The sequence below is a fragment of the Cornus florida genome, unplaced genomic scaffold (genome assembly GCF_030987335.1).
Source record: "Cornus florida cultivar Cherokee Brave unplaced genomic scaffold, ASM3098733v1 CherokeeBrave_3.0.0_Hap2_Chr04, whole genome shotgun sequence".
In the NCBI taxonomy this organism is placed as follows: domain Eukaryota; kingdom Viridiplantae; phylum Streptophyta; class Magnoliopsida; order Cornales; family Cornaceae; genus Cornus; species Cornus florida.
The window spans coordinates 90,754,702-90,769,520 of NW_026775574.1; the positions used below are offsets into that span (position 1 = coordinate 90,754,702).

Here is a 14,819-nt window from a genome sequence, read left to right on the forward strand (position 1 = left end):
TGCTACAAGCAAGATAAAAAGCAAGGATATTTCAAGCAAGATTTAGGGAACACTGCATTGGCCATGCCTCAATTCACCACCAATTACAAAGCAAAAAGAGTTGAATTTCAAGGATATTTTAATGATAACAAAGAAACACTAAAGCTATCTTTAAGAGCATTGAATCGGCCGTTGGAATTGGAAATAAATGAAATTTAATTTATTTTACATAATTGAACTTTGGAATTGGAAATAAATGAAATTTAATTTATTTTACAGAATTGAACTAAATTGGACTAAATTTCCTCCGATTCCAATTCTTTGCCAATCAGCCTATGTTACATTTTCTTTGGTGGATTTATTGAAATCTTTTAGGTGCAAAATCTAGGAATGACAATTCGGATTCGCGTGTCATAATCGTATCGTGTCAACCTAAGGGTACAACACTAAACATATCAACCCAAACACGACATGTTTATTAAACGAGTGATATAACACAACATGTGTAACCTGTTTAATAAACAGGTCGTGTTAGACACACCAAACACGACCTGTTTAAAGACATATTTAACACATTTACCCGTTTAACCTGTTTAACAACTTAACCTGATTAATGTAACCAAAGATTAAAATAATAGCAAAGTAAAAACAAATAAAAACAAAAGCCATTAATAGAAACGTCTGAAACTGAGATAAGTCATAAGTTCAAACAAAAGACATTACTCTAGTCCAAAAGAGATTAAAAATAAAAGATAAGTCATAAGCTAATAAAGTTATTAATTATTACAGAACCAAATAAAATTGTTTAATAGAAATGTCTTAAACTGAATCTTGAGGCAACAAGTCTTGGATTTTAATTTTCGGTCATGCCAACACCGGTGGAACATTGGCGGGCCTTCAACAGTATCGTCATTGTTGGTATTTAGTTTCATCACATCATCAATCAAGTCATCCATTTGAAGCATCATTGTATCTATAAAAAAATCATACACAAAAAATTTATCTGCAATAAGAATATAATTTGAAATTTATTAACAGTCGTTAACCTTTCAAACCAAAAAGCCAGTCCCTCGTGCATACCAAAGCCTCCACAGTTTCAGTTTTTTTCATGGATGCATACAATTACAACAACAGATGAAACAAAAACAAAACATAAAACTAAAAATTGATTAATGATCAATAGTAAAACGGTTGGGAAAGGGGTTTATTATACCACAAATTGATTAATGGAACACTTTGGCGCACTTGTTAATCTCATCAAACAGTTCCCAAATTTCTCTTTCTAACATTAGGTACATTCTCAGCTAAATGAAATATGTCATTTTTTGATGAATGTTTGTGCATTCAATTCTGAGCTGAATGATCTGGGCACACTATTGGAGACCCAAATATTTTTCGGGTAAATGAAATTTTATTAAAGAAAGAACATTAGTTAGTTTTCTAGCCAACGAAACAAGGAAGACCAGCAAGTAGCTGCACAGAAGAGACATAAAATAAAGGGAAAATTCCTGATAAGTCCTACTTTTTAGCTCCAAAGACCAACAAGTTCTGCAAATTTTTCAAAAAGACAAAGAAGTCCTATTTTAAAAAATATTTCCAACTAAGTTCAAATTCTGTATATTACCATTATTTTTCCATTATTACCCTTTCCAAATGCTACCGTGCACTCTCTCCATAATATCAGACCCACAACAGTAGCTAAACCCATTCCACACACAGTATTTGCTCTAACCTCTCATCTCCCGACTCTCACACACATTCTCTCTCTCTCTCTCTAACCTCATCTCCTTCATCATGAGAATCCTACTCTTCTGGTTAATCTCTCTTTTTTCTGTCAAATTCACTTTCCCGCTTTCAGCAAGTTCCCGCGTCTAAGATATTCTCACCAACACCACCATCACACAATGCAGATTCATCTTCAATGATTCAGCTAGCTAGATCTGAAAATTGTTTAGTGGCATATATATATATGTGTGAAAATTAAACCCATCCTTTAATTCTGAAAATTAAATCTAGCCTTTAATTATTTCTCTCTCTCTCTACAAATATTTGTATTATATACACTCTCTCTACAGTATCACGCATTTGCACAAATCTAAAATTAAACCCATCCTTTAATTCTCTCTTTCTCTCTCTACAAATATGTATATATATGTGCACACACACTAAATTGAAGGTTTTTGGGCATTAGGAGGAGAGGGGTGGTTGAGATTTAGGGTTTGAGCATGGCAGAGAAGGAGAGGAGTGTGGATTTGAAATTCTATCTATAATGAAGTTTAAATTTGAAAATAAATCCATCAAATATGTAATTCTATCCATCTCTATATTCAAATGTGTGTGTATATATATATAATGTATAGACACTTTCAGTCAAATTTTAATTAGGAGCGAGAGAGTATAAGAGTCAAGAAAGACAGGACTCGAGAGCTTTTCAACAATGCAGCTGAAGAACCCTTTGAAGAGAAAGGGTAATAATGGAAATAAAATTATAAAATACAGAATCTGAACTTATTTGGAAATGTTTGTTGAAATAGGACTTTTTTGTCTTTCTAAAAAATTTGTAGAACTTGTTGGTCAATAGAGCTAAAAAGTAGGACTTATTAGGAATTTTCCCTAAAATAAATTTTAAAAAAAAAATAGAAAACAGAGTTCCTCAATTCATATTATAAGCTTATCTAGGATCAAAGAGGCTCCATGTTACAGCAATACATCAAGTACATGTAGTAAAGCATATACGTTGTCATTGCACATATAGAAATTCCATATCACTCCACATAATTTCTTTGTGATCAATGAAATTACAAGCAGTTTTAATGTCAATGTCACATGTTTCCAAACAATTAAATTGTCCCAAAACAATCGAGTTGAGCATATATAATTATATATCATAAGATAATTCTGAAAACAACTGCACAAAAGCCAAAAAAAATCAACTATACACTCAGGCTATCCACAAAAACAACAAATTCAGTAAATCAGCAATCAAGAAAATTAAATCGATCTCATCCCATAAACAAAATCCAAACGAAAACCATAAATAATTTTAGATAAACTATATAGAGAGAGGAGGACCAAAACAATATTTAGATAAACCATAAACCATAAATAATTTTAGTATTTTACCTAAACAAGAAGATAGATCCGGGTGAGTTCACTAAGTTGTAGAAGAATCAGATGCGTGCAACAAGAAGATAGGTCCGGGTGAGTTCACTGAGTTGTACAAGACGGAGGACTGGAGACTAGACTGAAGATAGAGATCCGATCATCCGGGTGAGTTCACGATGTCTGAACTCTGAAGAGGAAAGAGGAGTGACAAAGACTAGAGAGAGACTGAAGAGTCAGGAGAGAAGAGAGAGAAAACGCAGAGGCAGATATCTTCTAATGACTAGGGCGTATAGTGATAATGTGATATGTAGGGTTTCTTATGTATAGTATGAAATGACCTAAATGTCCCTTATCAGGTCAAAACAGGTTATACGGGTTCACGGGTGACACATTTAATTAAACGGGACAAAACGAGTTAAACGGGTTGAACTCTAAAACCCGAACACGACACTTTTAACTTAACGGGTTAATCGTGTTAACCCGTTTACGACTCGAACCCGTTTATAGTAAACTCATTACCCATTTAGTTCGTGTCGTGTACGTGTCGTGTCGGCGGGTCGTGTCGAACTTTGCCACCCCTAGCAAAATCCTTGAACACCATGAAAAACAAAATAACTAGAGTAACTTCAAAATTCTGCAAACCAAAATTCTTTCTAAATATCTTCATAAAACCTATTGAACAGAAAGATAAACTGTAGATGAACCTTATGTTTCTCAAATATGCCACATGTACAGCATCAGACCTTTATATATATTTGCTCAATATCTAAACAAAACAAAATAATTTTGAGACATAGCTGGACGATTAACACTGTTACTTTGCAGCTAATTCTGAGATTTGCCAAAATGGTTGAAAGTAATATCTTTCCTTCTTCCAAACACTATTATTTAGCATGACCATTGAAATAAACATGTAACAAGAAAGGAGAACATCATTAAATACATTCTGTTTAGGGTAACGCCACCAATGAAAAGAAAGAAATTTCTAGGAGTAATATTACAAGTGAATATGCAGGGGAGTGATCCAAGAAAGTTTTAGGTTTACAAGGAAGATTAGTTGAAAATTCCAAATCAACCTCTAATTCCAAGTCAGGAAGGTTACAAGTGAATATGCAGGGGAGTGATCCAAGAAAGTTTTAGGTTTACAAGGAAGATTAGTTGAAAATTCCAAATCAACCTCTAATTCCAAGTCAGGAAGGTCAAATACATAACATACAATCATCACCAGAGACCCTACAAAAATGGTTAAAATATACTCTATCAGAAATCATTAAAACTTGTTTCTTAACCATGCACATGCATCTTCCTAAAGATTTCTATTAGAACGAAACATTCCGACACTCAAGCCCTCTACAAATTAGATGCAAGCAAGATAACCTCAGAAATTAAATAAGATTCCAGAGGTTTAATTCAATTCACATTCAAGTTACTTTTAGAAGAAAAATAACCATTTGATAATATCAGAGACGACCTAATAGCTAACCTGAGAACATTAAATCAAAGAAGAAGATTGGGTAATATATACCTACCATATATACGTGGCACTCCATATTTTTTTGTCAGCACACTCCCTGAGTGAGACCCTCACAATACGATTCTGCATCCATTTTCTCCTCTCTTGCGGATCAAATCAGCAGCAAAACTCAGCTCATCTATTATTAGAGATTGAAATGTCCTTCATTACCGTTACCAAATCCGCAATTATATCATTCATTATCATTTCTGCAACTTCAATCTGTGTTCTCTTGTTGTTCACCTCGCTATCTTTTTCCTTCAACTGCTCCTCCAACACTCTTTTCACTACGAAGTACACCCATCCGATCCTCGGAGGTCATCGTTTGCCTTGACGTTGTCGATATAGTTGCCGTTCCTGAATATATATATATATATATACACACACACATACATGCATATTATAACTAGTTAATTACTTAACTAAAATCACGCATGATTGCAAAGCAGCTCTAAAGCCTCACCATGTACTCACCATGTAGAGGTATGAGATTGGGCTTAGCCAATTTATCTAGTGACTTTCCTGTCTGCTCATCCAAAGTTGGAGAAAGCATAAGTTTGCAATTGGAAGATAAGCTATGGAGCAACTCCTTGGCAAAGTTCGAAAGAATCGTAGGCAGATAAAGGAAAAAATTCGAACCTTATTAAATTGTATCTCCAGAGTGTTTTTGTCATCTTTGAGAGTTTTAATAGCAGCCGGATACGCCATAAGTTCCCTCAGCATCTTGAGGGATTCTGGATCCATCTGCGACCGCTTCTTAGATCTTTTCTTGTGCCTCTACACTCGTGACTTCCGCTGTTTTGTGTTTCCAGTTCTGGCCATTCCTGAATTGATTTGACAAGGTACTTATAACTTTAAATCTAGTCGAATTAGACATGAATAGGACAAAAAAAATTGACAATGAATTGGAGGACATCCAAAAATAATGGACAAACATTCAAAAATAGAATAATTAAGTAATCACACCTCTGCATGGACAAAATTGACACTACAAGAATACAGAAAAAAAATAATAATAATAAACAATAAACAAATCACAACTCCAATAAAGTAATCAATAGTCCCAACAACAAAAGAACTTGTTGAAGTTGAAATAGGTTAAAAAAAACTCTTTCCAAGTATGAATAAACAAGCAACTGCCCATATCAGTAGCAACGAAAATTAAATCTAGAGACAAAACATTGAAAAAGCTAAACCTAGATCTAAATATTCAAAGACCAAGAAACTAAAAATGTTGGAAAACTAAAACCCTGGAAATGCTTCAAATAAGTCAATGCAACAAAAGATCTTCTTAAAATTGAATGCAAAATTGACAATATCAATGGTTGAATACGGATTAAATCATTAAAAACTCTTCCAAGAATGAATAAAAAAATAATTGAACGAAAATTAAATTCAATGACTTAGCATTGAGAAAACTAAACCTAGATCGAAGACAAAGAAACTAAGAATTTTGAAAAACTTACAGCCTAGAAATGCTTACAACAATTCAATTTCAAAACGTTGAAAAAACTTTAACCCTAGAAATGATTCAACCTGAAAAGCCGTGTGCGTGGATGACGAGGCGTTCATAACCCTAGAAATCTTTCTTCGCTTCGCCGATCTCCGAGAGAAAATGTGCACGTTTGCCTAAATTTTAGAAGGAAAAAAACATAAGAAGAAAGCAATGGAAAAGGGTTTATAACCTTTTTTTTTTTTTTGGCCCGGGTCCATTTAGAGTATTTTATAAGTGTAATATACTTACAACGAAAAGTTAAGTGGAGTTGTTAAGGGCATGCTTACTAACGCTTTTATTTTCTGATTTTTATTGTCAATTTCTAAAATTGTAAAGTAAAAGTGAAAATTATGTTTACTAATATAATTTTACTTTTCACCTTTTAGAAAGTACTTTCAGATTTAATGAAGGAAAGAGAAAGTGAGAATTTGTTACTTTCTCTATTTTCTACACTGTTTGCAAGAAATACTTTCACTACTGTAGCATTATGTATCAAAAAAAAAAAACTCAAAAATTAGAATATCCAATCGCTCCACGCTGCCTCCTCCCACCATGGCCACCGCCCAAGGGCGGATCCAGGATTTTCTCAATGGGGTGGGCTAAATCAAAATATATCCAAGTCTAACTATAAAGTTACAAACACATATATATGTGTATAAATGTATGATATACGTACTATCATATTAGATTAGTAGAGTAAGTTATAAATATATAACATTAATTATTGTCTCTGCTTGTAACTTTGAATGCATCAGAGCTTTCCATTTCATTTTTGTACACTTCTTAGATCCGATGCATGAAACAAGCCAAAAGCTCACAACCCTATCATTGGTTCACAGTTGTCGTACACTTTGTGCCCCCAACCATATATTTTTCTATCTACAAATCCATATATAGAAGTCTCCCATGCCAATATTAGTCAAGACTCTCAGCGAACTTATTAAGTTTGGTAATTCTTATTGGTGGACTCTCCCTTCTTTGCTGTTTCAATTTCAACATTTCAGAAACTATGTCAATGCTCAAACTAATAAAGTTAAATTAAAATTGCACAGTCTTCTTTTTCTTTTTCCAAAGATAAAATTAGAGTTTAGAGAGATGAAAAAGAAGAAAGCCCAAGTAGATGAATCATATTGCACACCATTGTTTCAAAATTGCAGTAACTGAAAAATCGTGTGTGAAGTAACCAAAGATTCTTGTAACTAAAAGAATTAGACAGTATGTTCAATAGTATGTCTTCAACTCCAAATTTCCTTCAATTCTAAGTGTTTTGACTTAATTTGGGTGCATCAACATATTATCAACATCATCAGTCGTCCATCACTAGAGTCAACGTTGACATCAACATCCTCATAACGTTAACATTAACATCCTCATCTAGAATCGTCATCTAGAATCACATAATCCTCTTGCATAAATATACATTTGATTAAGATAAATTGAAAAGAGACTTCCTATCATAATTGGTCATTTTAAAACCAACATCATTGCTACAATGGTAAAGGGATTTATATAATTCAATTAGCTAGGAAAAAAAAACATACCTATTTTCTTTTTGCCCACTCCACCCATTCCCATCAACTTACTTCTTTCAGAAAAGAAACCTATATTATTAAAACAAAAGAGGAAAAGTTCTAAAAGCGTTAACAAAATTGTAAAACATATATTCTGAAATTAAAAACTAAACTTCCAAGTCTTTAATTTCCATTAACAAATTGTTCGTGCATCACATCATAACAATATTATATATATGTATGTTGAAACAAAAACAAAAACCAAAAATCAGTATGTAAAACAGGAATAAATAAACGTAACCAATAGCTAAAAATGCCAATTAAAATTTTAGAAAAAGTAAGAGTTTGTTACCTGATGACTGAGGAGGCATGTTTGTTGAACCTTGTTCTTACTAAATGTTAAAGCCCGATGCTAACCCTAAAAATAAGAAAAAACTCAAGTTGTGAGGAAGAGGTTTCACAATCTCACCCATAACAATTAAAACACCGCCATCTAAGTACTACCTGTATCATGTATCAACACAACCCAATTATGCTTTCAGTCAAAATGTTGGACACTTCTTGTGATTAGCACACATATTATACTCGGCTCTTATGTTAAATTAATCCAATAACAAAGTACAATGCACCAATTTAGGAATAATCTTTAAAATTAACAAATCAATATCATGATATTCTGCATTCTAATAACAAAAGAAAATCAAAAACCAAAATTTGAAAATAAAAATATGGCAGAAAGATTGAATATATCCTTAGTGGATTAAACAAATCGTATTTCTATGTGAAACAAAACATCCAAGATTTCTCAATGTTGTGGGCTAAATCAAAATATATCAACCAAAATCAACTGTTGTTTAATTCCATTTTAGTTAACTAACAATGTTTCTTTAGACAATCGACTGATTAAGGCATAGAAAATCCTATTTAGGTAATTAATAAAAAAAAATACCAATTAATTTCTGAACAATTCACCACTCAGTACCATATCCCTTCTTTTGACCAATTTACTAATCCTATTTGAGAATCTACTAGTGGAAGCAGAGCGTGAGGTAGATCATGGCAAGCCCCTTCCAACACTATGGAATTCACTCAAAGGCATGCTTTTTGCAAGTATTTTAATTTTCAAGAAGTAATTTTAGAGCTTTACCCTATATTAAGTACTTTTGTTTGTCAAATTTCTTGTTATGATTTTTTTTTTTAAGTTCTGAAAAGATTTCCATATTCAAAAAGCTTGGCATGCTGATAAAAATTGTTTCAGATTCAATCTCTGCAGATTTCTAATCCAATTCAGATTATTTTTTTCTTTTTTTCTTTTTTCATGCCCAGATTCAAATTTTCTTGCAGACATAATTGACAATATATATATATATATTTTGCAATATAAAGTAACAAAATTTGCATTGCATTTTGAGGTAATCACCGTAATCTACATTTTATTTCAGCAAAACAAATATTTTTTTTAATTTCTATATATATATTTTAAAAAGATCATAAAAAATTTCGCCAAATAGGATTTAGTTTGCAAAACAAGAATCACAGACCTTGATTAGTTGATTTAGAAAAAAAAATTTAAAACAAAACCCATACATACAAGTTAGCAGTGCTCGAGACTTGAGAGACAGCGGCTGAAGCTTGCGAACGGCGAACCCGAACTGGAACAGTAGGCGATGGAAACTGAAAGATATGGGTTTTGATTTTTTGAACAATCTGAAATGACACGCCGATATGGGTTTTGATATAGGTAATAGGTTTTTTCTTGCAGACAGATAGATAAACTGAAATATATGGGTTTTGAACTTCTGATTCTTGTAGATTTTGTAGTTGGCAGTTGCAGAGAGGGGGGGGGGGGGGTGTTCAGAGTTGAGAACGAGAAAGAGATGGAGGCGATTAGGGAGGCTGAACTGATTTGCCCTAGAAATATATTTTTTGGAAAAGGCCGAGAAGCAGATCCTTACCGATGGTTGTTCGACACGTTGACGGCTACAGCTGTTCACTGTACTGTCCAGTTGTCACTTGCAGTTCAAAAAACAAGTCTCCTTTGTTCGAAAGCGTCCGACACACGCATATATTCCATACAATGGACGCCAACCATGCCACCACTATACCACTACTCGCCCGGCTAAATCTACCCCAATTTATAAAATTAAAATTTGATCAAATCACACATCTTAAGTATATTATGTCTTCTAATTTTTAGTAACGTTTATTTAAAAATTCATACTATAACTGAAAAAGCGTTTTAAATAATATAAGAGTCATTTTTTATGTCATTTGATGTAAAACTTTGCATTATTCATAAAATTTCACTTTTTATATAGGTCCAAAAATTCTTACCATAGACTATATGGAAATTATGTTTTTACTTCTTTTTTTTTAATCTAAAAGTGAATAAATAAGAAAAGAATATATATGTGTGTGTGTGTGCATATAAATATATATATTGGTTGATTTCATTATTTTGACATGATAATTAACACACCAACATAATTTATTCTTTGAATTGTTTAATTTACACTAAAGAAAGTGGTGAAAATAATCAGTAGATGTAGAGTATAAATATTTCTGTACACCCGATAGTACGAAGTTGGGGGAGGGTATCACTTATTTTCCTTTAATTTTTTGTTTGTACTTTGCCAGCAGTACAAGGCACTACATTGTGCCATCCTTTACACAATGTAAAGTATGTGACTTAATTACAATTCCTTAATTTATAATGTCATAACTACCGTTTATACAACTTTAATTTTTTTTTTTTTACCTTCTTTACTTTCTTTAATATTTTTTTTTTCTTTCTTTTTGTTTTTTCGGGATGTACATTCAAAGAAAATAATTTATTCTATACTAATAATTTTATTTTTGGCAGTCCAAAAGGGATAATTTATTCCATAGTGACTTTTACTCTTCTTTTATTTTTATTTTTTGTACAAACTAAAGAGAAATTTATTCAACAAAATTGCCTTTTTTTCAATTTTTATTTTTTGGTAATCTTTTATGGGTCCTGTCAAAAGAAAAATAATTTATTCAATGAAAATAACTTTTATATATATTAGTATTATTATAGGTAAGCGAACTTCACTCCAGTTTTATACATCTGCATTACAATCTTAAATGAAATGGCAATTTTAACCTTCACTTTATAAGTAAATAATTATTACTTTTTAAATTACCAATTGCCCTTTCATATTATCTCACTGTATCTCTAATCTTTATTATTTTAAGTATATTTTGTTAACACAAATAAAATAAAATAAAATATTGTTTTAATGAACCAATTTTTTATTTTTATTATTATTATTTTTTTATGTTGATTAAATTGTCTCTTTTGACTGGATCAAAAAAATAAAAGTAACAATTAAAAAAATTATCTTTTTTGACATGAAAAAAAAAACACCAAAAAATTATATTTAGTGAAAAATTATCTCCATTGTCAAGATCCCAAAAAATAATAATTATAATAATAAGTACAAAGGAAGATAATTTTTGAATAAATTATCCATATTGAATAAATTATCTTTTTTGATAAGACCCAAAAAAGAGAGGTTATTTTTATCAAATAAATTATTTCTTTTGACAGGACCCATTAAAAATTACCAAAAAAATAAAGTTACCTCTTTTGATAGAATTGTTGAATACGATTGTAAAAAAAAAATAAATAAATAAAAGTCAAAAATAAAATTATTAGTATGGAATAAATTATTTTCTTTGAGAGGACCTCCAGTAAAAAAAAACAAAAAGAAAGGGAAAAAAAAATAGTAAAGAAAGTAAAGAAGGTAAAAAAATATATATATATATATTGCCCTAAAATTATTTTGTTTTTTGGTGACCCATCATGGACCCATAAATTGTGAGGCCCTTTTGTAGCCTCAAGTCAGGGCCGGCTTTGGGCTTATTTGGTTTGGGCCTTTATTTTAGTACGGTGGCTGAGTTAACTTGGACTTAATTGGGTAGGCTAATTCTATTAATGACTTTTTTATTTTTGGCTGGGCTAAAATTAGTATAGTAAAAAAAAATAAAAAATAAAAATTGGCTTGGGCTCAGGCCTACCCTACATCCGCCCTTGCTTACTCTAGATTTGAATAATGCAGTGGGTGGGGAAGAACTATTTTATAGTGAGGGGTTGGGTCTCCATTGTAGAGAAATCCTAATGAGTCTTGGAGCAAGATTAGAAACCCTAAGGTGTGAGGTAGAGCAGATATTTTCTTGGGTACCATGTCATTCAATAATACAATACATGCTTAGATCTATGTTGGTTACTTGGTCCCAATTACTAACCTGCAAATTTTTCTTCTTTTTCCAATTAGTTAATAAAAGGTTAAGTTTTCATTTTCATTTATCTCTAAAAGGTTCTCCTATTGTCTTCAAAATGTGTTCATTTTAATTTACCTCTCGCCTTACCACACATTGATTTCAACGTAAGCATAATTTTCTTAACATGATATGTCTTAACCTGTGCTACTTGGACTCACCGGCATCCGCATGAGTGTCTATGTGATGAATAATTAAAGTACAAGTGCACTTGTGCCATCCTTTACATTTATCACTTATTGTCCTTTAATTTTTTGTTTGCACTTTGCCGACGACAATGCCAGCTGGATAGTACAAGCGTACTACATTGTGTCATCCTTTACATTTAATGTAAAGTACGTGACTTAATTGGAGTAAATATCACTCCTATTTTTTTGAAGTATCGAGATGTGTGCCACATTATATATGTTTTTTTTTTAAATAATCTTATATTATAATAAAAATTTGAAGTTTTCTTTTTTGTGGTTAATTTATTAACATTTTTTATATTTTTTAAATATAAAATAAATAATTAAAGTACATATCCATATTATATCACATCAAAGCACAAACGTGCATTATTAGTAATAAATAAACTTGATTAAAAAAAATATTATACTTCACGAATTTATATTTATGATTTTATATCAAATTATGTGACTGCCTATTTGATTGTTTTGTTTATTTTAAGATGCAAGGCCACTTAAGACCCAGAATGTAGACGAAAGGAGTTCAATTGCTGTCCGGGGTGGAGATGGAGATGGAGATGGAGGTGCGGAAATAAATATTTTCTCCTTGTTTTCTATGCCAGTATTTTCTTTCATGTGCTACGGATAAGTTTTTAATATAGGAAGTAGAGAAAAAATAGAAAAATTTATCATTATAGAATCCAAACTCTAAAACAACAATAATTTGAATTAAATTAATTTGGGAGACCATTTTTTATTAAATCTTCGAATATAAACTAAAGTTACAATTTTTTTACTACGAACGAGTAATCTATTTCTCGTAAATAAGGACCTTAATTTACATTGTTCACTTTAAGTTTTTTAAAAATATATTTTGATTTGATATTTTCTGATTATGGTTAAATTTTAAAAATACTCAACAAAGATATACTTCTACATAAGTTCCGATAAATAAAATATTCAAAAGTCGAGAGAGTGAATAAAAATATATATATAATAATAATAATAATAAATATTAGTTGATAAAAGCAAATTATAAATTGAGAAAGAAACCAGTGTAATTATTGTTCATTCTTGCTTTTTCCTTTAATTGTCAATTTATTTAGTTTGTTAAAATGGGAAACACAAATGTATAAATGAATAAAGTATAATATGCATTAAAATAAGGGATATTCATATAAAATTCAAGATACAATCTCAAATTAAGATTCAAAATGTGTAGCACTGCTCCAAATTCAAAATACAATCTCAAATTAAGATTTGTGTGTTAATAAATAATTCTCATTTCTATATATATACTAATTGTATTCTCTTTTATCTTCCCTTTGTTCACATATTTCCTTGGATTTAGTCTTGATTGGTTGAAGAAAACTCTTGAAACCACTTATCTATAGTGGATTTGTGGGGATTTTGGTCTGGTTAGCAAAATGTGAAAAGGGTGTGTGACAGAATCCTAAAACCCTAAACAATGGTAGAGCTTCATAGGAAAGAGTTACAGGGTTCGAAACCATTGTGTCTTTGATTGCAAACAAAAGAGGCATAATAGAAGCGGATGAATCAACCAGAGTAATGAATCTGCCAATTGGTTGGTTCACACCAATTTTTCTGATGTTCTGATTTATCATTATGCTAAAATCTGCATTCATCATAATCAAACCCCGATAAAAAAAAAAAAAGAAAAAAGAAAAAAGAAAAGAAAAAGAAGAAGAAGTAGAGAGAGAAAGATAGCAGAAAAAACAAAATTAAAATCAAAATTATTAAACTTACTTTCTGTTTTTCCCTTTTAAAAGATTAAAAATAAATTTTTCTTATTAAATATCATTTTACTTTCTATTTCGACTCTAGGAATGAAAAGTATAATTTTACTTTTGGAGAAAAAATAAGAAAGTGAAATCGTTAATAAACGTGCCCTAAGAGTATCTCCAACAATCCTTATGTATATATATTTTTGTGTAAATCTGATGTGTCATAATAGATTTACACAAAAAATTTGTACTACCTATTTTTAGCTCAGACAATTATTTTATACCTTTTCTATTAAAAAATATATCCCAATAATAACCAACCACGTGTCATATTCAAGGCCTACATAACAAACACGCTTGATTCACTTTACTTTTTGCGATTAAACTTCACGTCCCAATCCTCTTCCATTAGAAAAATAATAATAAATTCCCCCTATATTTCACTTTCCCATCCCGCCAATAGCAAACATTTCCCACTGCCACCAGAATTCTAACTTAATAATAAATAATAAAATAAGATTCAAGTACGTAGAAATTACATAATCAAAGGTTTTACCTCACATCTCAATCCTCCTCAATTACGAAAAAAAAATAAAACCAAAGTGATGAATCAAACTATGTTTATTAAAAAATATAAAAAATAAAATAAAAGATAGTCGAGCAGTTCTTACCTTGCCGCCAGTTGCAGATTCTTTTCTATTACGCTCTAGAAAAGTTGGAAACAAAGAGGCTTAAAAGAATGAGAGAAAAGAACGAGAACCGCGAGTAGGAAAGGGGGAGGAGAGAGAAAATATGCTTACGTGACTGTGTAAGCATATTTTAACAGACTGTTGAAGATTAAAAAAAATTTACAAATCATATGTGACAGTGTATATTTTACACAAAAGGTTTCTTAACATACTGCTGGGTTTCTTAAGTCTGATGATTTTTTAATTCAAGCCAAATATAAAAAGTGAGACTCTATTTTTTTATTTAATGCATTAATAACCAATCAAATAT

General features: G+C 31.0%; 1 long non-coding RNA gene across 6 annotated transcripts; it reads right to left on the minus strand.

The window, feature by feature from the left end:
• Window positions 1-622: 622 nt before the first annotated feature.
• Window positions 623-9,587, minus strand: LOC132303878 (uncharacterized). 6 transcript variants are annotated; one of them, XR_009481412.1, is made up of 8 exons: window positions 9,195-9,587; window positions 7,956-8,021; window positions 7,634-7,693; window positions 6,134-6,226; window positions 5,072-5,421; window positions 4,614-4,954; window positions 1,026-4,317; window positions 623-952 (listed from the first exon to the last, which is right to left on the minus strand). It is a non-coding gene; the product is annotated as an uncharacterized LOC132303878 (long non-coding RNA). The 6 variants fall into 6 exon arrangements; XR_009481414.1 differs by lacking the exon at window positions 1,026-4,317 and having other exon boundaries at window positions 4,610-4,954; window positions 9,195-9,497; XR_009481411.1 differs by lacking the exon at window positions 1,026-4,317 and having other exon boundaries at window positions 9,191-9,493.
• Between the last annotated feature and the right edge of the window lie 5,232 nt (window positions 9,588-14,819).